This window comes from Cynocephalus volans, chromosome 9 (assembly GCF_027409185.1).
Source record: "Cynocephalus volans isolate mCynVol1 chromosome 9, mCynVol1.pri, whole genome shotgun sequence".
Taxonomy (NCBI): domain Eukaryota; kingdom Metazoa; phylum Chordata; class Mammalia; order Dermoptera; family Cynocephalidae; genus Cynocephalus; species Cynocephalus volans.
The window spans coordinates 151,188,795-151,214,400 of NC_084468.1; the positions used below are offsets into that span (position 1 = coordinate 151,188,795).

The 25,606-nt window shown below is 39.8% G+C and overlaps 1 protein-coding gene across 2 annotated transcripts in view; it reads left to right on the plus strand.

The window, feature by feature from the left end:
- The window catches only part of ALDH1L1 (aldehyde dehydrogenase 1 family member L1), a 96,505-nt gene that overhangs the window by 4,754 nt on the left and 66,145 nt on the right, over positions 1–25,606 (plus strand). The window lies entirely within an intron of this gene.

Sequence of the window (25,606 nt, forward strand, 5' to 3'; positions counted from 1 at the left end):
TGTGGGTTTAATTCTGGGCTCTCTGTTCTGTTACATTGATCTGTTTGTCTGTTCTTTCACCAATACCATGCTGTCTTGATTATCCTTGCTTTATAGTAAAGTCTTTACGTCAGGTAGGGTCACTCCTCCAACTTTGTTCTCTTTCGATATTGTGTTGGCTATTCTGGGTCTTTTGCTCTCCATATAAACTTTAGAATCAGTTTACTGATATCCACAAAATAACCTGCTGGGGTTTTGATTGGTATTTCGTTGAATATATAGATCAAGTTTGAAAGAACTGACATCTGGATAATACTGACTATTCCTGTCCGTGAACATGAAATATCTCTCCATTTATTTAGATTTTCTTTGATTTCTTTCATCACACTTTTGTGGTTTTCCTCACATAGATCTTGTATATATATTTTGTCAAATTTATACCTATTTCATTTTTTTTCTTGGTGCTAATGTAAATGGAATTTTTTTTTTTTTTTTTGTCCTTTTCGTGACCGGCACTCAGCCAGTGAGTGCACCGGCCAGTTCTATATAGGATCCGAACCCGCGGCGGGAGCGTCGCAGCGCTCCCAGCGCTGCACTCTACCAAGTGCGCCACGGGCTCGGCCCTAAATGGAATTTTTTAAAAAATTTTATATCCCAATTGTTCATTGCTATTATGTAAGAAAGTGATTGACTTTTGTGTATTAACCTTATGTACTGCACTGCAACTTTGCTAGAATTGCTTATTTTAGTACCAGTTTTTTGGTGATTCTTTGAGATTTTCTGCATAGACAATTACGTCATTTGTGAGCAAGGACGGTTTGTTTCTTCCTCCCTAACCTGTACACATTTTATTTCCTTTTCTTCTCTTTTTGCATTAGTTAGGGCGTCCAGTACAATGTTGAATAGGAGTAGTGAGAGGGGACATCCTTGCCTTGTTTCTGATCTTAGCAGGGAAACTTCTAGCTTCTCACCATTAAATATGATGCTAGCTGTAGGGTTTTTGTTGACGTTCTTTATTGAGTTTCCCCTATTTGTATTTTTCTGGCTTTTTTTTTTTTTTTTTTTTTTGGAATCATTAATGGGAATTGATATTGTCAAATGCATTTTCTGGGTCTCTTGATGTGATCATATGAGTTTTCTTCTTTAGCCTGTTCATGTGATGTGTTACATTAATTGATTTAAAAATGTTTAACCTAAAATAAACCCCACTCTTTGGTTATGTATAATTCCTTTTATACATTGTTAGAATAGATTTTCTGATTTTTTTGAGGGTTTTAGCATCTATGGTCATGATCATGAAGGATATTTTTCTGTTGTTTTCATTTTTTATAATGTCTCTGGTTTTTGTCTTAGGATAATGCTAGCCTGAGAGGGAATGTGAGGATTTGCTTTATTTCTATTTTATGGAAGAGATTCCACCTTAAATATTGGATGGAATTTGTTAATCCTGGTGCTTTCTATTTTTGAAGGTTTTTAATTGTTGACTCCATTTCTTAAGTTGATATAGACCTATTTCAGATTGTCAGCTCTTCCTTGTGTGAGTTTTGGAGAATTGTGTCTTTCAAGGGATTGTTCCATTTTGTCAACATTATCAAATTTGCGGACATGCAGTGGTTCATAATAGTCCTTTATTATCCTTTTAATGGCCATGGGATCAGTATTGATGGCCCTTCTTTCGTTTTTTGATATTATTAATTTGTGTCTTTTCTCTTTTTCTTCTTAGTTAACCTGGCTGGAGGCTTATCAATTTTACTCAACTTTTCAAATAACCAGCTTTTGGTATTGTTGATTTCCTCTATTGATTTCCTATTTTCAATTTTGAGTTCTCTAATTTCTATTGTTTCCTTTCTTCTTCTTACTTTGGATTTAATTTGCTCTTTTTTCTTTATTTTAGTTTTTTAAGTTAGAAGCTTCGAAGATTGATTTTAGATATTTCTTCTTTAATAATCCATGCACTCAATACTCTAAATTTTCCTCTAAGCACTGCTTTACCTGCATCCCATGAATTTTAAGTTGTATTTTCATTTTAATTTAGTTTAAAATATTTTACAATTTCTCTTGAAATTTCTTTGACCCATGTGAAGTTTAGAAGTGTGTTGTTTAATCTCCATATATTTTGTATTTTCAGATATCTTTCTGTTATTGATTTCTAGTGATTCCATGATGGTCTGAGTAATTTCCATCATGGAAATTATCATCATTGTATAATTTCCATTCTTTTGTATTTTTTTGGTGTGTTTTATGGCCTAGAGTGTGGTCTATCTTGAATGTGGTTTATATTCTGTGTGAGTTTGAGAAGAATGTGTATTCTGCTGTTGTTGGATGAAGAATTTCATAAATGTCAATTAGATACAGTTGATTGATGGTGCTGTTTAATTCACCTATGTCTGTATTGATTTTCAACCTGCTGGCTCTGCCCATTAGTTGGGACTGACAGCGAGGTGTTGAAGTCTCCAACTATAATGGTGGATTCATCTATTTCTATTTGCAATTCTACCAGTTTTTGCTTCACATATTTTGGCACTCTGTTGTTAGACACATACACATTAAAGATTATTATGTCATCTTTAATTGAATTCTTTACCATTGTGTATGCCCCTTCTTATCCCTAATAACTTTCCTTGCTCTGAAGTCTGCTTTGTCTGAAGTTAATAGAGCTACCCTATTAACTCTATTAATCTTCTGTAATAACACTTTTTATTAATGTTGGTAGGGTTTATCTTTCTCCATGCTTTTGCTTTTAATCTGTGTTTCATGTTTAAGATGGGTTTTTTTTTTTTTTTTTTTGTAGACAACATATAGTTAGGTCTTGATATTTTATCCACTCTGATAGTCTCTGTTTCAACTGGTGTATTTAGACCATTAACATTTAAAGTGATTATTGATTAATATCTACCATATTGATTACTGTTTTCTATCCATCACCCTTGTTTTTTGTTTCTTTTCTTTTCTTCCACCCCTTTTCTGCCTTCACTGGTTTTAACTGAACATTTTGTATGTTTCTATTTTCTCTTCTGTCTTAGCATATCAACTCTACTTTTTTGTCGTTGCTTTTTTTAGTGGTTGCCCTAGAGTTTGCAATATACATTTACAACTAATCCAAGTTTCCTTTCAAAGAGCACTGCACCACCTTCTGGGCAGTGCAAGTACCTCCTAATAGAGCATTTCCGGTTCTCCCTCCCATACTGCTGATAACTGCGGTCATTCATTTCCCTTGTCCACAAGCTATGATCACTGGATATACTGTTGTTATTATTATTTCAAACAAACTGTTATCTGTCAGATTAATTGCAAATAAAATTCTTAAAAATTTTTACTTTCATTTATTTTCTCTCCAATTCTCTTCCTTTCTCTACGTGGATCAAAGTTTCCCTTTTTTTCTGAATAACTTCTTTTAACATATCTTGTAAGGCAGGTTTATTGGTGACTAATTCCTTCAATTTTTGTTTGAGGAAGTTTTTATTTCTCCTCCACATTTGAAGGATAATTTCACTGCCAACAGATAGGATTCAGTTCTGGGTTGATAAGATTTTTCTTTCAGTTCTTTAAATGTTTCATTCCACTCTCATCTTGCTTGGTTGGTTTCAGGAGAGAAGTCTGGTATAATTCTCACCCTCACCCCTCTGTAGGTGAGGGGTTTCATGCCCTCACCCTCCCTGCCCCACCTTCTTCCAAGATTTTCTCTTTGTCTTTTATTTTCTTCAGTTCGACTATGATATGCCTAGATATAGACTTTTTTTTTTTTTTTTTTTTGGTATCTGTCCTGCTTGGTTTTCTATGAGTTTTCTCTATCTGTGGTTTGGTGTCTGTCTTCATTCTCAGTAATTGCTACTGTAAATATTTCTTATATTCCTTTCTCCCTTTCTTCTCCTTCTGCTATTCCTATCGTGAGTACAGATGGTCCCCAACTTTTGTTGTGGGTTTTTTGGGGTATAACCCCATCGTAAGTTGAGGAGCATCTGGACTTAGGATGGTTTGACTTATGACTTTTGTACTTTATGACGGGTTTACTGAGATGTAACCATGTCATCGGTCAAGGATCATCTGTGTGTTACACTTACTGTAATTGTCCACAGTTCTTGAATATTTGGTGCTTTTTGTTTTTATTCTCTTTTTCTGTTTGCATTTCAGTTTGGGAAGTTTCTATTGATATTTCTTCCAGACCACTGATTATTTCCTCAGTTGTGTCCAGTCTATTGATAAGCCTATTAAAGGCATCCTTTACATTTGTTACACGGTTTTTGGGTTTTTTAATTTCTAGAATGTATTTTTTATTTTTTTCTTAGAGTTTCCATCTCTGCTTACATGACCCATCTGTTCTTGCATGTCATCCACTTTTTCTATTAGAGCCCTTCCCATATTAATCATTGTTGTTTTAAATTCTCCATCTGATAATCCCAACATCTCTTTCATATCTGAGTCTGGTTTGGATGTTTGTTTTGTCTCTTTCAACTGTGTTTTTTTTTGTCTTTTAGTATGTTTTTTTTTGGGGGGGGTTGTGAGAAACCAGACATAATGTATAGGGTAAAAGGTACTGAGGTAGATTGGTCTTTAGTGTGAAGTTTTATGTTTATCTGACTTGGAGTGAGGCTGTGTTTACTATTTTCTGTAGCGATAGCATGAGAGGATAAAATTTTCACTACTACCCTTGTTTTTGTCTCCCCCGTTGTCTTTGGTTTTTCCTAGAGACTCCTTAAATAGGGTCTGATTTGCAGTTCTTTCATCTGTAATCCCGTTATTACATAGGGCCCCTATCAATGGAGTGGCTAAGTTGTGTGTGTGTGAGAAGGTTCTGCAGTCCTACGATTAGTCCTCAGTCTAGTCCTACGATTAGTCCTCAGTCTTTTACTGATCCTGTCCTCCTGAGCTGTGACCTTCACAAGTGAGTCTCAGTGGCCCCTCCCCTTTGGGGTGATGCAAGGCTAGAGGGGGCTGGAGTTAGGCGCTTTCCTCCTAAGCCAGGTTGGTTAGGCCCCGGTAAAAGCCCTAAAAAATAGGCTTATGCAGTAGTTACCATTGAGCATAGACCCTTCAAGAATAATACAATGTGCTGGATATGTTTTTAAATGACTGCTTTTTCCCTCCTTCTGCCGAAAGCACAAGGGGATTTTTTGCCAGTCTTTACTGTGAGAATGTGGTGAGGCTCTGGAGATAAAACTCACAGAGGCGTGTCCCCCCAAGACCAAACTCCCCCTGGAGGTTTCAGTTCTCAACCTTATCCACACTGAGCCTCCAGCAATTCAATTACATTTTAAGTTCTCCTACCCTGGGTCTGGCTCGCATGGGGGTTTCTGCTCTGGGAAGATATCATTCTCTGTATCCATCGTCTCTCTCTAATTTTGAGGGAAGCGGTCTGTCCTGTGACCTTAATTCTCTGACAGATCTAAGAAGAGCTGATGATGTTCTGTTCGTTCAGCTTTTCTCTTGTGAGCACAAGAGTGGCAACTTTCAACCTCCTCACACACTGGACTAGAAACCAGAAGTTCTTTCTATTTTTCAATTTTAATTGTTTGAAAGTTGTTATCCAGTTTCCAACGCACTGGATCATCAATCATTCCCTCACTGATTTAAAATGAAAACATTGTCAAATGAAATGATCCTTTCTTTCACTCACTTTTTCTCTTTATAGATGTATGAATACACACATTCATATATGTGTGGTTAAGAAATTACCAATATTGCTTATGTTCATAGATGCCAAAATCCTAAACGGGATATTAGCTAGTGAAATCTAGCACTGTCTTAAAAAATAGCTTGTGACTAAGTATGTTTATGCTGAGAAGGCAGAGATAGTTCAATGTGAAGTAGCTATTTTTGAAATTCACTAAATAAACAGAGATCTCTCAACATGTGCTAAAAATATTTGATAAAATCTAACACTTATTCCTGATAAGTTCATAGCAATCCAAGAATAGGAAGAAGCTTCCTTCACTTGACAGCTCTGCAGATATCTACCAGAAAATTCCCTCAGGGCTTACCAACCGCAGACAAGCTCTGCAAAGTGCAGGGATCTACAGGGAGAAATGAACAGAAATCAGCCTAGTGCTGGACGACTTTTACTTATGTCTCACATTTCTTGACACCTGAAAAGAGAGATATCGGGAATGTGAAAAATGGAATAAATAGGGTCAATCTGTATATGGACCTTGATGCACTATAACCACAAATCACACTTCTATTCAAAGCCCTCTAGAACATTTAGAAAACTGATCATCTTGTAGGCCTCGCAGAACTCCGGGTCATATTGTTTTTTTATTTTTCTTTATTTCCCTTCACTTTTCTTCTGGTGGTTTGGGAGCTATCTTGCCTGTTTTTAGCCTTAGAGTGGCTTCCTTGCGTGCTGTTGCTTTTTCTAGTTGAGATTAATGCCTCTCCTTGGTGTTCTTGGTGAGTCTGGGCTGTCGGTTTCTTTCTGTAGCTGAGCTTTCCCATTTGGCTGGCTATGGATGTGATTTCTGTTTCCATGATGTGACTTCACTTACTGATCCTAAAACACGCTTCCATAAGAAAAACAGCAGTCCAGTGGGATAATAAACAATAATGACGCTTGATCTATGAGACAGAGACACGCTAGAAGGTGGAGGGGGACTGTCAGGAACTGGACATAGTTTAATGTTTAAAAACATCTAAAAAATTTTCTTTGCAGTCAATGCAGTCATGCTGTATTTATTTTATTCTATTGTAAAAGTGCTTCTTTGTATCAAGGTAAGCCTAGCATGTTAGAAAAAGACCAAGTTTTCACCCAGTGTGGCCATTGCATTCCTAGATCCCACCCAAACATCTCTGGTGGAAGGTGGCAAAGGTGGCTGGACACATGTCATGGATGGAGTACTGTTTCCCCTGTCTTGCCCACCATTACCTCTACCCTTCACCCTCCAGACGAGAGGCACACTCCAGCATGAGGTGCCAGGGCTCTGTGTTGGGTGCAGAACTCTTCTCCTTCATGTAGGCTAATGCACCATCTTGATTTGGGGACAGTTTTGCTGGCAAGCTCTATCCAGTTCCTTACAGTCCCCCTCCACCTTCTAGGGTGTCTCTGTCTCTGAGATCAAGTGTCATTATTGTTTATTATCCCACTGGACTGCTATTTTTCTTATGAAAGCATTAAGAAAAAAGCAAAATATATTTTGAATCCATATCTTTATCTAAAGTGAGAAGATGAGTGCAAGACTGGGAGGATTCTTACCCCTGTCCCACCTCTCCCATCCACATGACCTGCCCAGGTCCCTCCAAACACTTGAGTCTGAAAATCCTTCCTCTCAGCAGGTCCCCCTCTCAGGGATAGTAAATGCTGATTCGTGGTGTAACTCTCAGAGGGCGGCCTCTTTGCCCTAACTGCTCGGGTGTGCCCCATGTTCCCACCTCCAGGTCCCAGGGATACAGAGATGCTGAGAAGACATCATTAGAGTAGATCTACGGCAGGAGGATGTGGCCACGGCTGGAGCTCAGCCTGCGCTTGCTCCTACCCTTTCCTCCCTCCAAATTTCTCTTCCACCTTGGCTTTGAAAACCCAGACCCAGGCATCTTCTTTCCTCATCAGTTTACAACACAGGAGAGAGTGCCGAGGGCAGAGGTCAGTGGGGTGTGGTGGCTGCTGTGGTCGGGGCTGTGGAGACACACTCTGACTTCATGCAGTGAATGTGGTCACGCTTTCAAGGCTTTTTCATAGACATCACTTTCGTTTTCTTTCCATTTAGATGGTCCGTGAATGAACCATGGAAAAAAAGTCATGTATTCCTTTTCATGTATTCCTTTGAATGTATATTAGAATAATACGACTAGCAATTCAAATAGTAATTTCAAGATTGAAATTTCCTTTTGAAATGTGTGTATTTGGTGAAGAGCATAGAGTAGTCCAAAGCAGGCCAATATTCCCACTTAGAACAATTAGAAAAGTCAGATATCTCTCTCCTCGTTTCTCTCGTATGTTTATAAAATATGTATAAAATTTATATATAAAACATATGTAAGTATATATATATATATAGATTTAAAGGCATCAGAAGAGTTCAGAAGCAATGAGAAGTAGGGGAGTAGTGTCTCAGCATCGGGAGACCCTTCAGAAGGGGAGTGAGGGTCTTCGGCTGTGTTTCCCCTGTGGGGGAGGTGGCCTGAGAGTCCTGGCTTGGTCCAGGCAAGGGGTGCTGCTGGGAACAGAGAAACTGGCAGAGGTTTCATTGATCACACAGGAATGGAGAGACAGAATTGGAGTCTGGAGGGGCCTCACACACATGATTCTTGCTCCTTCGAGATATTTATTCAATTCCAAAGCTGTAGAAAGCTAAGAGTTAAGCCAAAAACCACTGAAAACCACAGCAGAAATTCCCAGTCTCTCAGTGCTAAGGAACCAAAGACCAGCCTGGTTCTAAATTTGGAAGCCCTGGAGGGCCATGCCTTAGAAAACGGGCAAACCAGAAGAAGACTAAATTTTACTAAAACTCCGTCAACCAAAATTAGTCCATGACTGAGTTAAGGTGATTGCCACGCCCACCCCACATTTGTACAGTGGGGGAAAGGTAGAATATGATATTATCAGGAGCATTTGCTTGTTAAATAATACAAGACATCTGCACAGACAGAGCATATGATTAGTAACAAAAAGAAAAGCTGACAGTAAAAATAAACTCACAGATTATCTAGACAGTCAAGTTAGCAGATAGGGATGTTAAAATAACCAAAAAATGGCATGTTAAAGGTATTTGAGGAAACAACAGAGCATTTTACCAGATATGTAGAATTTATACTAAAAAAGAATAAAATGGGAACACCGCAACTGAAAAACACTACCCCAAATTAAGAACTCTTCTGGATGGGTTTAACAGCAGGCTGGATACATCAGAGGACAGATTTGTTGAACTGTAGGAGGAGACAACAGAAAATAACCAAACTGCAGCACACAGAGAAACAAGAAGACATCATAAGAGTTTTTTGCAGAGTTAAAATGATCTAGAATGTATGTAATTGGAGTTTCAGGAGAGGAGAGAATGAGATAGCAGAAATATTTGAGACAATGGACATGAAGTGGTGAATGAAATCAGCCACAGATTCAAGCAGTTCAGGAAAACTTTAGCAGGATAAGTGCAAAGAAATCCACACCTAGGCAAAGCATCTGTATACAATATTGTAGTAGGTGAATTGGCAAGAGAAATGAAAAGCTTCAGGACTGGAAAGAAAGAAATAAAACTATCATCATAACAGGATTGTATACTTAGGAAATCACAAAGAATCTACATAGTATTAAAATGTATATGTGTAATAATTGTCACTGGTTAATACAAGGTCAATGTACAAAATCAATTGTACTTCTGTATGCTAGCAACAAAAAGACTGCGGTTCCCCCAAAAGCTAAATATACGAGTACCATATTACCCGAAATTCCACTAGTAGGTATATACCCCAAAGAATCGAAAAATGGATCAAATGGATATCTGTATGCTAGTGTCCATTGCAGCATTATTTGCAGCAACCAACAGGTGGAAGCAGCCCAAGAGCCCATCCACAGATGAATGGATGTACACCACACACACACACACACACACACACACACACAGAGGACATACATCAGTATATACCCATGTGCGTATGAATAAATTTCCTTCATAAAGAGAAATGAAGTTCTAATACATACTACATCATGGGTGAACCTTGAAAACATGCTAAGTAAAATTAGGCACATAAAAAAGGGCAAATATTGTATGATTCCATTTATATTAGATACTTAGAAGAGACAAACTTATAGAGAAAGTAGGTTAGAGGTGGCCAGGGGCTGGTGGTGGTGGCAGGGAAGGAGACTTACTGGTTAACACATACAGAGTTTTCATTTGGGGTGATGAAAACATTCTAGAAACAGATAGTAGTGATGTTTTCACAACAGTGGGAATGCAAATGAGGCCACTGAACTGTACATTTAAAAATGGCTAAAATGGCAAGTGTTTTGTTACACAGCTTTGCCACTGTAACAAAAATATTTAAAGCTATAGTAAATGCAAGGAAAGACAAACTGACCAAAGGAACAGAATACAAGTCCAGAGACAGACTTATACAAATATGGTCTTGTTAGGGTGCTGAAAGCTGCTACCCCAAAATACGGTGCTTTGACACTCTGGAATGAAGATGTGGCTCAAGATCTCTCTGACCTCCCCTCACCTCCCCCACCCCCCCCCCCATGTCTCTCAATCCTCTGTCATTCCCCAAAGCACAGGACGAAACTGTTCTCTCATCTGCCTGAAATCTGGACCTGCCAAAGAAAAAGACCCTGGTCCTTTCCCTGAGTTTTGATTAACTTAGCTCATATCACAGGAAGGAAGACTGGAGTCTGTCAACACACCTGGACTAACTTTTGTCACAAACCATTGTCCGATTTCAGTCCCATTCAGTATTTTGAAGAGAATCATTTAGCAGTCACTGTCAGCTCCACGGGCCAAATAGACTTTGTCCCGGCCATTGTATGTTCTCCAGACCCGTTGTGTCCTCCTAAGAATCGTTAACTCCTACAGCTCCATTTCTCCTTTCTCCATGGAGATGGGTAAATATGCTCTGTACCCCAGTGGAAACTCGGGAAATCACTCTCCTGTGATTCCTCCATGCATTGCCCCCTCCCAGCGTGTTTGAATAATAAAATTTGTTGTGCTCTTTCTTCATGTTATTTGTTTATTCATTGATTTTTCAGAGAGCTTCCAGGGGATGGAAGGGGAAGTCTTCCCTTGGCCCCACAGTCCGCAATGGAGAAAGGAAGGCCTTTTCAGCAGCTAGTGCTATATCCATGGGAAAAAAATATTTCAAGACTTCTACCTCACGCTGTACACAATAGTCAGTTCCAGAAGGAATGCACATCTAGATGTAAAAGCCAAAACAATTAGGATTTTAGGAGACAAGCAGAGCAACTTGGTGAACTTGGGGTAGGCAAAGATTTTCTAAAATAGAATACAAGAACCACTAACCATAAAGGGAAATTTTGGTAATGTTTACTATATTAAGTTTAAGAACTTCTGTTCATCAAAAGACACCATAAGAGAGTGAAAACGGCAAACCACAGAATTGGAGAAGATATTTTCCATGCATTTTCCTGACAAAGGACTCTCAGTTTAGATTATTTTAAAAGAAAACAAAACAAACAAAAAAAAATCCTACTGCAACTCAATAAGAAAAAGACCAACTAATGGAAAAAATGGACAAAAGACTTTAAGAGACAGTTCCCCAGAAGGGTATCCAGGCGGTCAATAAACACAGGAAAAGGTGCTCACCTGCCTTAGTCATCCAGGAATCGCAAATTAAACCCCCAATGAGACACTATATTTCATAATAGGAAAAACGTTCAAAATGAAAAGACATAAGGCTATGGTACGAGCACATAGAAGTGCAAACTGGTAAAGCACTTTGGAAACTGGAAGAATCTATTTGTAATATTGTGAAATATGTATTTGGCCTTTGTCCCTCTTTCCTGGCATACAACTCCTAAAATCCTTAGAATCTCCAAAGTAATGTCTTTTGTATGCGAATAAGCTGACTGGTGGCTGGCAGCCCCTAGGTAGCTTGAGGCAGGTAGTGGGCACAGGAAAGGCCTGTGGCAGGACTAGAGGGCTGGGACTTTCAGCCCCAACCCCAGCCTCCAGGGAGGGAAGAGGGGCTGAAGGTTGAGCCTCTGTAATAAGCCTCCATGAAAACCCCAAAGGTTGGGCTTCGGGGAGCCTCTGGCTAGTGAACACATGGAGGCTCCTGGAGGGTAGTGCCCAGGGAGGGTGTGGAAGCTCCGTGCCCCTTCCCCACACCTCGCCCTGTGCATCTCTTCATCTGTGTCCTTTGTAATAAAATGTAAGTGTTTCCCTGAGTTCTGTGAGCTGCTCCAACAAATCAATCGAACCCATAGAAGGGGTTGCAGGAACCCCAACTTGAGGCTGGTTGGTCAGAAGTTCCAGAGGCCTGGACTCACGCTACGACTGGTGTCTGAAGTGTGGGCAGTCTGGGGACTGAGCCCTCACCCTGTGGGGTCTGATGCTATCTCCAGGTAGACAGTGGTGGAACCCCATTGCATTAGAGGACACCATGGGGGCCCCTCCCCTTACATTTGGTCATAGAAGTCTTCTGTGTTGACTGTTGCTGAGTGAGAGTATAGGAAAGACACTTTGGTTGGTTTATTTCTATATTTTCACTGCTAAAGCTGTCCATTTTCAAGCCTGTGTCCCAGGAATTCCACCCCTAGGTGCATATCTGATGAAGACGGGTGTGTGTGTAAAGTGAGAACCATGTACAAGAATCTTTATAGCTTTTTTTTTCTCGGCAAGGTGGCTGACTAGAAGTGGCAGCCCTTGCTTTGGGTGCAGAGAAAGTTCAAAGCAACAAATAGATAGTCACTTGAAGAGTAGAAGGTCTAAGAGAAAACAACAGAATCCAGCTTAACAGTGAGGACTGGAAACTAGAGATAGCAACATAGGACAGGAGAAACCCCCAAACAGGACTGGCTTGGAGACTGCAGAAACCCCAACCTGCAGGGAAAAGCTAGGTGAGGGAGGGCCGGTGGCTGGTGCCCCCACTTTAGACACCTGCTAACTAGGCAGCAGGGTAATTGTATGGCACTTGTGGACAGTGAGCCCAACATGTAGAGCAGCCAAGTGCCCACACAACTGTAATTTCCTGGAGGGGAACAATACACGGAGTTGTCCCTGCCCCCATCCTGGGCTTCTGCTGGGCACCATCATTTGGAGACAAGAGCCAGGGGAGATTAGAGTCTCACCTACCCAGTGGCCTCACACACCCCAGCAGTAAGTGTAGGAGAGCATATTGCCTGTCTGGGTATGTGCCCTCCTTCCTTCTGGGAGCATGGAGCCCTGTTCAACATATGGGAGCAGAGAGTTGGGGGAGTGCACGTGTCTTCTATGTCACACCATCCATCCCCCAGGAGCTCAGAGCCACCCCCAACTCAACACTGCACCTGTTCCCACAGACAAGGAGCCACACTTGCCCTTTACTCTGGTTGCCTGGATCCATGCCCTCCTCCTCTAGGAGGCCAGACCCCTGCCCAACTCAATGCTATGCACTCTCTCCAGCAGACAGCGAGAAGGGACTGTGCCTGCTCCTTACACAGGCTGCCTGAATCCTTGCTCTGCTACCACCAGAGCTTAGAAGTCTATCTGATGCAGTGAGCCCACCAGCACCAGTGGAGAGTGTGCCAGGGGTGTAGAAGCTGCCTAGCTTCACACCACCTGCCAAGGGGGCCCAGTGTCCCATCTGACACAGTGGCCCACCCACACCAGTGAAGGTGCAGGGAGTGAGCCAGCACTTACTACTATGCCCACCCTGAACCAAACCTACGTGGCCCAACCCAGCTTTCAGTGTAAAACACTTCTACAAGTAAGAATCTCTCCCCTCAAAAAACACCCCCCAAATTAAAAGAAGTGACTATACCACCACCAGATGTGCAGACATCAACACAGAGATACAAGAAGCAGGGAAACATGACACCCCCAAAAGAAGACTACAATTCTCTAGTACCAGACCCCAAACAACAAAAATCTGGCAAATCACCTGAAGAGAAATCCCAAATGTCAGTATTAATCAAACTCCACATGATGGATGAAAAAATAGACAGAAATCACAATGAAGGGGGAAAAAAAAAAGATTCAGGACATGTATGAGAAATTCAACAAAGAGATAAAAACAATAATAATAATAATAATAAATAAACAAATTAAAAAACCAAGCAGAGATTCTGGAACTGAAGAATGCATTCAGCAAAATGAAAAATATAACTAAGAGCATAAGCAGCATGCTAGAACAAGTGGAAGAAAGAATTTCTGAACTAGAAGACAGGGTTTTTGAGTTAACACAGTTGTACCAAAAAAGAAAAAGAAAAAAGAATTTCAAAAATGAAGAAAGCCCATGAGATCTTTCTGATAACCTTAAGTATACAAACATCCATATTATGGGTGTACCAGAAGGGGAAGAGAAAGGAAAAGGCATTGAAAGACAATCTAATGAAATAATAGCTGAAAATTTACCAAGTATTGGGAGAGATATCATGCCACAGATCCAAGAAGCTCAAAGATCTCCCAAACAGATTCAGCCCCAAAAGGACCTCCCTGAGACATATTGTAGTCAAATTGTCAAAAGTCAAAGACAAAAAAAGAATTCTAAAAACAGAAAGAGAAAAGTTTCAAATCATCTATAAGAGAATCTCCATCAGGATAACAGTATACTTCTCAACAGAAACCCTAAAAGCCAGGAGAGCATGGGATGACATATTCAAAGTGCTAAAAGAAAAAAACTGCCAACCAAGAACACTATATCCAGCAAAGCTTTCCTTCAGAAATGAAGGAGAAATAGTATCTTTCCCAGACAAACAAAAACTGTGGAAATTCACCACCACAAGACCAGCCCTTCTACAAATCCTCAAAGGAGTCCTACAACTGGAATCAAAAGAGAGGTATATGTCACCATAGATGCATGAGAAAGAATAAAAACTACTAGTAGAACAGATATGCAAATGAGAAAGAGAAAGAAAACGTACCTTATCACTACAAAAATATATATATATACCAAACAGCAAAGTTAAACAATAAAAGAAAAGGAAAGGAATGAAAGAAATATAAAACAACCATAAATAAATAAATAAAATACCAGAAATAAGGCAATATCTTTTAATAACAACCCTGAATATAAATGGACTAAATTCCCCACTTAAAAGATACAGACTGGCTGAACAGATTAAAAAACAAGACCCCACTAAATGCTCCCTTCAAGAAACTCACTTCAGCAATAAAGACACACAAAGACTGACAGTGAAGGTACAGAAAAAAACATTCCCCTCAGATGGAAACCACAAATGAGCAGGAGTTGCCTTGCTTATATCAGATAAAATAGACTTCAAACCAAGAACTATAAAAAGACACAATGAAGGACACTATATAAGTATAAAAGGATCAATGCAGCAAGAACATGTAACAATCATAAATATATATACACCCAACATCAGAGCACCCAGATATATAAAACAACTGTTACTGGATGTAGAGAGAGAGGTAGACCCCAACACAATAATAGATAGGGACTTTAACATGCCACTTTAAACAATGGACAGATCATCTAGACAAAAAATTTAGTGGAAGGCTTTTCAATATGGCGGCGGCTGCGGCGGCTGGCGCGGAGTAGCTGAGGTGGAAAAGGCGGCCACTGGGCCTCAGGCAGCCGGGAAACTTGTGGACCTTCCTCTCGCCATCTCTTAAGGGAGGACTGCTGCTGCTGACCGGTCGTGGGGGGTGACCACCACTTTGCCCCCGGCAGGAGAGGCTGCCTCATTTACAGGCAACAGCTTTGAAGTGTGGAGCAGGAAAAGAACTGTTTCTTAGCTGCAAAAGCGAGTCTCGAAACAGGGAACACGGCGCCAGGGCTGCTGTGGATGCACACAGGATCCCGGAGGCCGGGGCCGCACTGAAGGCGGCCAGCTGCCCTATTCAGGATTCGAGGTTTCAGGCCGGCATTAAAGAAGATTCCTGGGAGCACCCGAGCGGTACCGCAACTGAACAGCCCGAGGCAGCAGCGCCGAGAACTGGGAAAGGCGGCAAACCAGAGACAAAGAGCGAGCACCCGACCTGGCACAGCACTGTGAGTGATCCCTGGCACAGCTCTGTTCGGGGGGTGGATGCCCACGCAGCTCCCGCCTGCACCACCAGGCCACTCACCTCCCGGTGCTGCCTCCATTTTCCCAGGTGCGGGCAGCTCCGCCCTGCTCGGCCATCACTGAGCCCTCCCACTTGCTTGGCCTGGCTCCGGGCGTTCCGGAGCCTGCGGACCGGCCTCTGCTCCCACTCCCTCCGCGGTTCTCTGGCGGGGCTGGTGGTGGGGGGCGTCCCGGGCCAGTGTCAGGAGGGCAAGGAAGTACGGGCGGGCCGACTGTCACTCCACCATACCCTGGACTCCGGCCCCAGGTAAACTCCCTGTTACTGGGAGGCAGATACCATCTCTGCGGCCACCAGTTTGGAAAAAAGCCTAACGAATTTCTGGTTGGGAATAGTGTGGTAGGAGAGTTCCCAGGTCCGCTTGAACCTGCCAGAGACCAGGCTACAGGTGGGCGCTAGACTCGGTTTATACTGGGGGGATACAAAGGTGAACAAGACCCGAGAAAGATCTACATAGTGCTACAAAGGCACCCAGAGAGACCGGTCGTCTGTGCCCAGCAGAAACCTGGTAGACTTCCTGGGCAAGGCGGTGCTGAGCAGGGTCTTGAAGGCCCAGTTGATAGACGAGGGGTGCAGAAGACACGCCCCAGCCCAGCACAGTGCGCACAGAGTGGGGAGACGTGCGGCCAGGGAGGCGGAGACTCGACAGAAACCACACACCCGGTGGGGTCGCCACTGCACGATCTAACAGCCTGGGCCAGAGCACATGGAACAGGGAGAAGTCCTGCACAGGAAGTGAAAGCTCAACAGAGATCACACACCCTGTGGTACGTGATCCACCAGCCCAGCAGAATCCAAGCTGACCAGAAAGGTGGCTCCCCAGAGAAGCCCAAGACCCCAGGCAACCACACACACAAGGCACTAGAGGCCAACTGAGCAGTCACGGAGGGAGCCATACAAAATTGGCAACCACAGCAACATCCTAGTTAGTCATTAGTCTCAAACCGGTGGACTGTGAAACCCCCGGCCACAATGAATAAACACCAAAAAAAAGATACCAGAAATACAAAAAATCAAGAAAGTACACCACCAAAAGTTAATAAATCTCAAACTCTAGATCCTATAGAACAAGAAGCCCTTGAAATGACTGACAAGGAATTTCGAGTGATAATTCTAAGGAAACTGAATGAGATACAAGAAAACTCAGCTAGACATCATGATGAAATGAGGAAAAGTATACAGGATCTGAAAGAGGAAATGTACAAGGAAATCAATGTCCTGAAAAAAAATGTAGCAGAACTTGCTGAACTGAAGAAGTTATTCAACGAAATAAAAAACACAACGGAGAGTTTAACCAGCAGGCTTGTCGAAGTTGAAGAGAGAACCTCTGAACTTGAAGATGGGCTGTTTGAAATAACACAAGCAGACAAACAGAAAGAAAAAAGAATCAAGGACATTGAAGAAAATCTGAGAGAGATATCAGACAACCATAAGCGATCAAATATCCGAGTCATGGGTATTCCAGAAGGGGAGGAAAATGGAGATTCCATTGAAAACATATTCAACAAAATAGTGGCAGAAAACTTCCCAGGTATAGGAAAAATCACAGATCTTCAGATCCAGGAAGCTCAACGATCTCCAAATGTATTCAACCCAAAAAGACCTTCTCCAAGACATGTCATAGTCAAATTGGCAAAACTCAGAGATAAAGAGAGAATCTTAAAAGCTGCAAGAGAGAAGCGTCAAATCACCTATAAGGGAGCCCCAATCAGGTTAACATCAGACTTTTCATCACAAACCCTAAAAGCTAGAAAGGAATGGGATGATATTTTCAAAATACTAAAAGACAAAGATTGCCAGCCAAGAATACTCTACCCTGCAAGGCTATCCTTCCGAAATGAGGGGCAAATAGTATATTTCTCAGACAAACAAAAACTGTGGGAGTTCACTACCACAAGACCACCCTTACAAGAAATCCTCAAGGGAGTACTGGGTTTGGTTCCTGAAAAATAACTACCACTGCCATAAAAACCCAAGAAAAATCTAAACCCGCTAGTATAATAAAAATGGCATTCATGAAGAGAAAACAAGCTAACAAAAACACTATCTACAACCTAAGGAACCAACAAACACAGAAACCAAACAGTAAATCAGAAAGCAAGGAACAAAAGACACCTAAGACAACAAAACAACCAATAAAATGCTAGGAATAAATCAACACCTTTCAATAACAACTCTTAATGTAAAAGGCTTAAATTCCCCAATTAAAAGACACAGACTGGCTGACTGGATCAAAAAGCAGGACCCAACTATATGCTGCCTACAAGAGACCCACCTCACCCATAAAGATTCACACAGACTAAGAGTGAAAGGATGGAAAAAGAGTTACCATGCAAACAGAAAAGAAAAACGAGCTGGAGTAACTATTCTTATATCTGACAAAATAGACTTTAAACTAAAAACCATAAAAAGAGACAATGAGGGACACTACTTAATGATAAAAGGACTGATCCATCAAGAAGACATAACAATCATAAATATGTATGCACCCAATGTTGGAGCAGCCAGATTTATAAAACAAACTCTATTAGACCTAAAGAAGGAAATAGACACTAATACCATAATAGCAGGGGACCTGAACACCCCACTGTCAATATTAGACAGATCATCTAGGCAAAGAATCAGTAGAGAAACACAAGATCTAAACAAGACTCTAGACCAATTGGAATTGGCAGATATCTACAGAACATTCCACCCAACAACCTCAGAATATTCATTTTTCTCATCAGCACATGGATCATTCTCCAGGATAGATCACATATTAGGTCACAAATCAAGTCTCAGTGAATTCAAAAAAATTGGAATTATCCCATGTATCTTCTCAGACCACAATGGATTAAAACTAGAAATTAATAACAAACGAAACTCTGGAAACTATACAAACGCATGGAAATTAAACAGCATTCTACTTAATGACATATGGGTCCAAGAAGAAATCAAGCAGGAAATCAAAAAAATTATTGAAACTAATGAAAACAATGATACATCATACCAAAACCTGTGGGATACTGCAAAAGCAGTATTGAGGGGAAAATTTATTGCATTAAACGCTCACTTCAGAAGAATAGAAAGATGGCAAGTGAACAACCTAACACTTCACCTTAAAGAACTAGAAAAACAAGAACAATCCAAACCTAAAGTTAGCAGACGGAAAGAAATCATTAAGATCAGAGCAGAACTGAATGAAATTGAAAACCAAAAAACAATTCAAAAGATCAACGAATCAAAAAGTTGGTTTTTTGAAAAGATAAATAAAATTGACAAACCATTAGCATGGCTAACAAAAAAAAGAAGAGAGAAGACTCAAATAACAAAAATTAGAAATGAAAAAGGCGATATTACAACTGATTCATCTGAAATACAAGGAATCATTCGAGACTACTATAAACAACTATACGCCAACAAATTTGAAAATCTGAAGGAAATGGATAAATTTCTGGACACACACAAGCTCCCAAAACTGAACCATGAAGACGTAGAAAATTTGAACAGACCAATAACAATAAAGGAGATTGAAGCTGTTATCAGAAGGCTCCCAACAAAGAAAAGCCCAGGACCAGATGGATTCACAGCAGAATTTTACCAAACATTCAAAGAGGAATTGACACCGATTCTTTACAAACTATTCCAAAAGATTGAAACGGACGCAAATCTCCCAAACTCATTCTATGAAGCAAACATCATCCTGATACCAAAACCAGGTAAAGATATAACCAAAAAAGAAAACTACAGGCCAATATCCTTGATGAATATAGATGCAAAAATCCTCACTAAATTACTAGCAAACAGAATACAGCAACACATACATAAAATTATTCATCACGATCAAGTGGGATTCATCCCAGGGATGCAAGGTTGGTTCAACATACGCAAATCAATAAATGTGATACACCATATTAATAAACTCAAACACAAGGACCATATGATCATCTCTATAGATGCTGAAAAAGCATTTGATAAAGTTCAGCACTCATTCATGACAAAGACCCTCTATAAGTTAGGTATAGAGGGAAAGTATCTCAACATAATTAAAGCCATATATTGCCAAACCCACAGCCAATATCATCCTGAATGGGGAAAAGCTGAAAGCTTTTCCTTTAAGAACAGGAACTAGACAAGGATGCCCACTCTCACCACTCCTATTCAACATAGTGTTGGAAGTACTAGCCAGAGCAATCAGAGAAGAGAAGGAAATAAAGGGCATTCAGATTGGAAAAGATGAAGTCAAACTGTCCCTGTTTGCAGATGACATGATCCTATATATCGAACAGCCTAAAACCTCTACAAAAAATCTCTTGGAATTGATAAATGATTTCAGCACAGTAGCAGGATACAAAATCAACACACAAAAATCAGTAGCATTTCTTTTCTCCAATAGTGAACATGCAGAAAGAGAAATCAAGAAAGCCTACCCATTTACAATAGCCACCAAAAAAATAAAATACTTAGGAATTGAGTTAACCAAGGAGGTGAAAAATCTCTATAATGAGAACTACAAACCACTGCTGAGAGAAATTAGAGAGGATACAAGAAGATGGAAAGATATCCCATGCTCCTGGATTGGAAGAATCAACATAGTGAAAATGTCCATACTACCCAAAGTGATATACAAATTCAATGCAATCCCCATCAAAATTCCAAAGACATTTTTCTCAGAAATTGAAAAAATTATCCAGACATTTATATGGAACAATAAAAGACCACGCATAGCCAAAGCAATGCTGAGCAAAAAAAATAAAGCTGGAGGCATAACACTACCTGACTTTAAGCTATACTACAAAGCTATAATAACCAAAACAGTATGGTACTGGCATAAAAACAGACACACTGACCAATGGAATAGAATAGAGAATCCAGAAATCAACCCACACACTTACTGTCAGCTGATCTTTGACAAAGGCACCAAGCCTATTCACTGGCGAAGGGACTGCCTCTTCAGCAAATGGTGCTGGGATAACTGGATATCCATATGCAGGAGAATGAAACTAGATCCATACCTCTCGCCGTATACTAAAATCAACTCAAAATGGATTAAGGATTTAAATATACACCCTGAAACAATAAAACTTCTTAAAGAAAACATTGGAGAAACACTTCAGAAAATAGGACTGGGCACAGACTTCATGAATACGACCCCAAAAGCACGGGCAACCAAAGGAAAAATAAACAAATGGGATTATATCAAACTAAAAAGCTTCTGCACAGCAAAAGAAACAATTAAAAGAGTTAAAAGACAACCAACAGAGTGGGAGAAAATATTTGCAAAATATATATCTGACAAAGGATTAATATCCAGAATATATAAGGAACTCAAACAACTGTACAAGAAGAAAACAAGCAACCCAATTAAAAAATGGGCAAAAGAGCTAAGTAGGCATTTCTCTAAGGAAGATATACAAATGGCCAACAGACATATGAAAAAATGCTCAACATCACTCAGCATCCGGGAAATGCAAATCAAAACCACACTGAGATACCATCTAACCCCAGTTAGGATGGCTAAAATCCAAAAGACTATGAACGATAAATGCTGGCGAGGCTGCGGAGAAAAAGGAACTCTCATACATTGTTGGTGGGACTGCAAAATGGTGCAGCCTCTATGGAAAATGGTATGGAGGTTCCTCAAACAATTGCAGATAGATCTACCATACGACCCAGCCATCCCAGTGTTGGGAATATACCCAGAGGAATGGAAATCATCAAGTCGAAGGTATACCTGTTTCCCAATGTTTATTGCAGCACTCTTTACAATAGCCAAGAGTTGGAACCAGCCCAAATGCCCATCATCGGATGAGTGGATACGGAAAATGTGGTACATCTACACAATGGAATACTACTCAGCTATAAAAACGAATGAAATACTGCCATTTGCAACAACATGGATGGACCTTGAGAGAATTATATTAGGTGAAACAAGTCAGGCACAGAAAGAGAAATACCACATGTTCTCACTTATTGGTGGGAGCTAAAAATTAATATATAAATTCACACACACACACACACACACACACACACACACACACACACACAAACCGGGGGGGGGGAGAAGATATAACAACCACAATTATTTGAAGTTGATACGGCAAGCAAGCAGGGGGGACATTGTTGGGGGGAGGGGGGAGGGAGGGGGGAGGGAGGTTTTGGTGATGGGGGGCGATGATCAGCCGCAATGTATATCGACTAAATAAAATTTAAAAAAAAAAATTTAGTGGAGAAATATTGGATTTAAACACCACTTTAGACCAAATGGACTTGACAGACATTTACAGAACATTTTATCCTACAACTGCAGAATATACAGTCTTCTCAATAGCACATGGATCATACTCCAGGACAGACAACATGTTAGGGCACAAAGTGAGTCTCAACAAATTTAAAAAGATTGAAATCATATTAAGTATATGTTCAGACCGCAGTTAATTACAGATTAACAACAAACAGAACTCTGTAAACTATACAAATACAAGGGAATTAAACATGCACCTGAACAACCAATAAGTCAAAGAAGAAATAAAGCAGGAAATCAGAAAATTCCTTGAAATGAACAGAAATACAAGTACAACTCACCAAAACTTATGGGATACTGTATGGGATACCGCAAAAGCAGCATGATACAGTATGGATGTATTGTCCCCCCAGAACTCATGGAAATCTGATCCCCAATGTGGCAGTGTTGGGAGCTGTTTGAGTCATGGGGGTGGATCCCTCATGAATGGATTAATGCTCTCCCTGGGGGTGGGGGTAGTGAGTGAGTTCTCATTTATTAGTTCCTGTGAGAGCTGATTGTTCACAGGACCCTGGCATCTCCTCTCTCTCTCTTGCTTCCTCTTGTCATGTGATCTGCTTCTACTCACCTGCTGTCCTGCCACTTTCCACCATGAGTAGAGACAACCTGAGGCCTGTGCCAAGTGCAGCTATCCCAGAATAGTGAGCCAAATAAACCTCTGTCCTTTATAAATTGCTCAGTTTCTGGTATTCTGTTATAGCAACACAAAAATGGACTAATACACAGTATTAAGAGGAAAGTTTATCGTAATAAATGCTTACATCAAAAGAATAAAAAGCCTTCAAATGAACAACCTAACTATGAACATCTTGAAGAACTAGAAAAACAAGAACAATCCAATCCCCAAATTAGTAGATAGATATAATTAAAAGCAGAGCAGAACCGAATGAGATAGACCAAAAAAAAAAAAAAAAAAAAAAGATACAGAAGATCAATGAAACAAAAATTTGGTTTTATGAAAAGATAAACAAAATAGACAAACCATTAACTAGACTAACTAACAAAAGGAGACAGAAGACCCAAATAGCAAAAATGAGATATGAAAAAGGAGACATTACAACTAATACCACAGAAATACAAAGAATCATTAGAGACTCCTGAACAACTACACATCAACAAATTTGAAAATCTGAGGGAAATGGATAAATTTCTGGACAAACTATCAATACTGAACCAAGAAGAAACAGAAAACCTGAACAGACCAATAATTAGCAATGAGACTGAGGTAGTAATCACCAGTCTCTGAACAAAGAAAAGCCCAGGACCAGATGGCTTCACTCCTTAATTCTACCAAACCTTTAAAGAAGAATTAACACCAATCCTTTTCAAACTACACCAGAAAATTGAAACAGAGGTCATTCTCCCAAATTCATTCTGTGAGGCCAGCATCACTCTGATACCAAAATCAGACAAAGACATGACAAAAAAAGAAAACTGCAGGCAAATATCCTTGATGAACATAAATGCAAAAATACTCAACAAAATATTAGCAAACAGAATACAACAGCACATGATCAAGTCAAATTCATCTTAGGGATGCATGGATGGTTCAATATATGCAAATCAATAAATGTGATACACCACATCAACAAAATCAAGGACAAAAACCATACGATTATCTCAATAGATTCAGAAAAAGCATCTGACAAATTTAATATCCCTTCATGATAAAGAAAGTTATCATGAAAACCACTGCTAACATCATCCTGAATAGAGAAAAGCTGAAAGCTTTTCATCTAAGAACAGGAACAAGACAAGGACACCCACTCTCAACACCCCTATTTAACATAGTATTGGAAGTAGTAGCTAGAGCAATCCGGCAAGAGAAAGAAATGAGGGACATCTAGATTGGAAAAGATGAATTCAAATTGTCCCTGTTTGAAGATGACATGAAAAACCTAAAAACTACTGAAAAACTCAGAGAGCTGATAAATGAATTCAGCAAAGTTGGAGGATACAAAATCAATACATGAAAATCAGTAGCATTTTTACACACCAACAACAAACAAGCAGAAAAAGAAATCAAGAAAGGAAGCCCATTTATAATAGCTACCAAAAGAATAAAATACCTAGGAATTGATTTAACCAAGGAGGTGAAGATCTCTACAATGAGAACTTCAAAGCACTACTGGATGAAATTGAAAAGGAAACCAAAAAATGGAAAGACATTCCATGCTCTTGGATTGGAAGAATTAACATTGTGAAAATGTCCATATTGCCCAAAGCGATCTACAGATTCAATGCAATCCCCATCAAAATACCAATAACATTCATCACAGAAATAGAAGAAACAATCTTAACATTCATATGGAACAACAAAAGACCCGAAGTGGAAACAATTCTGAGCAAAAAAAATAAAGAAAGAAAGGTGGAGGCATTACACTACCTGACTTCAAATTATACTACAAAGCTATAATAACCAAAACAGCATGGTACTGGCATAAAAACAGACACTCAGACCAATGGAACAGAATAGAGAACCCAGAAATCCACCCACAAACTTACAGCCAACTGAACTTTGACAAAAGCACCAAGAACACACATTGAGGAAAAGACTGCCTCTTCAATAAATGGTGCTGGGAAAACAGGACATCCATGTGTTGAAGAATGAAACTAGAACCATATATCTCGCCATATATGAAAATCAACTCAAAATATATTAAAGACTTACATATAAGATCTGAAACTATAAAACTCCTGAAGAAAACATAGAAAAAATACTTCAGGATGTATAACTAGGCAAAAACTTTATGATTAAGACCTCAAAAACACAAGCAACAAAAGAATAAATAAACAAATGGAACTATATCAAACTAAAAAGCTTTTGCACAGCAAAGGAAACAATCAACGAAAAGACAAGCTACAAAATGGGAAAAAATATTTGCAAAATGTACATCTGACAAGGGATTAATATCCAGAATATACAAGGAAGTCAAACAGCTTAACAGTAATAAAACAAGTAATCCAATCAAAACACGGGCCAAGGAGCTGAATAGTAACTTATAAAAGAAGACATACAAATGGCCAACAGGTGCATGAAAAAAAGGCTTGACATCACTAAGCATCAGGGAAATGAAGATTAAAACCATACTGAGATATCATCTCACCCCATTAGACTGGCTATTATCAAAGAGACAGAGTATAACAAATGCTGGCAAGGATGCAGAGAAAAGGGAACTCTCCTACACTGTTGGTGGGACTGTAAATTAGTTCAGCCACTATGGAAAACAGTATGGAGTTTCTTCAAACAGCTAAAGATAGAACTGCCATATGATCCATCAATCCCACTGCTGGAAATACATCTAAAGGAATGGAAATCATCATGTTGAAGGGATAAACTCCCATGTTTATCACAGCTCTATTCACAGTAGCTAAGAGTTGGAACCAAACTAAATATCCATCAATGGACAACTAGATAAGAAAAATGTGGAATATATACACAACGGAAAACACTTATCCATTAAAAAAGAATGAAATTTTGCCACTTGCAGCAACATAGATGAACTTAGAGAAAATTATGTTAAGTGAAATAAGCCAGGCACAGAAAAAGAAATAAATACCACATGTCCTCACTCTGAAGTATGAGGTAAAAAAGAAAGAAAGAAAAATGACAACAATCTGTCGAACTTTCAGAATGAGAAAATAGAAGTGTAATTACTAGAGATGAGGA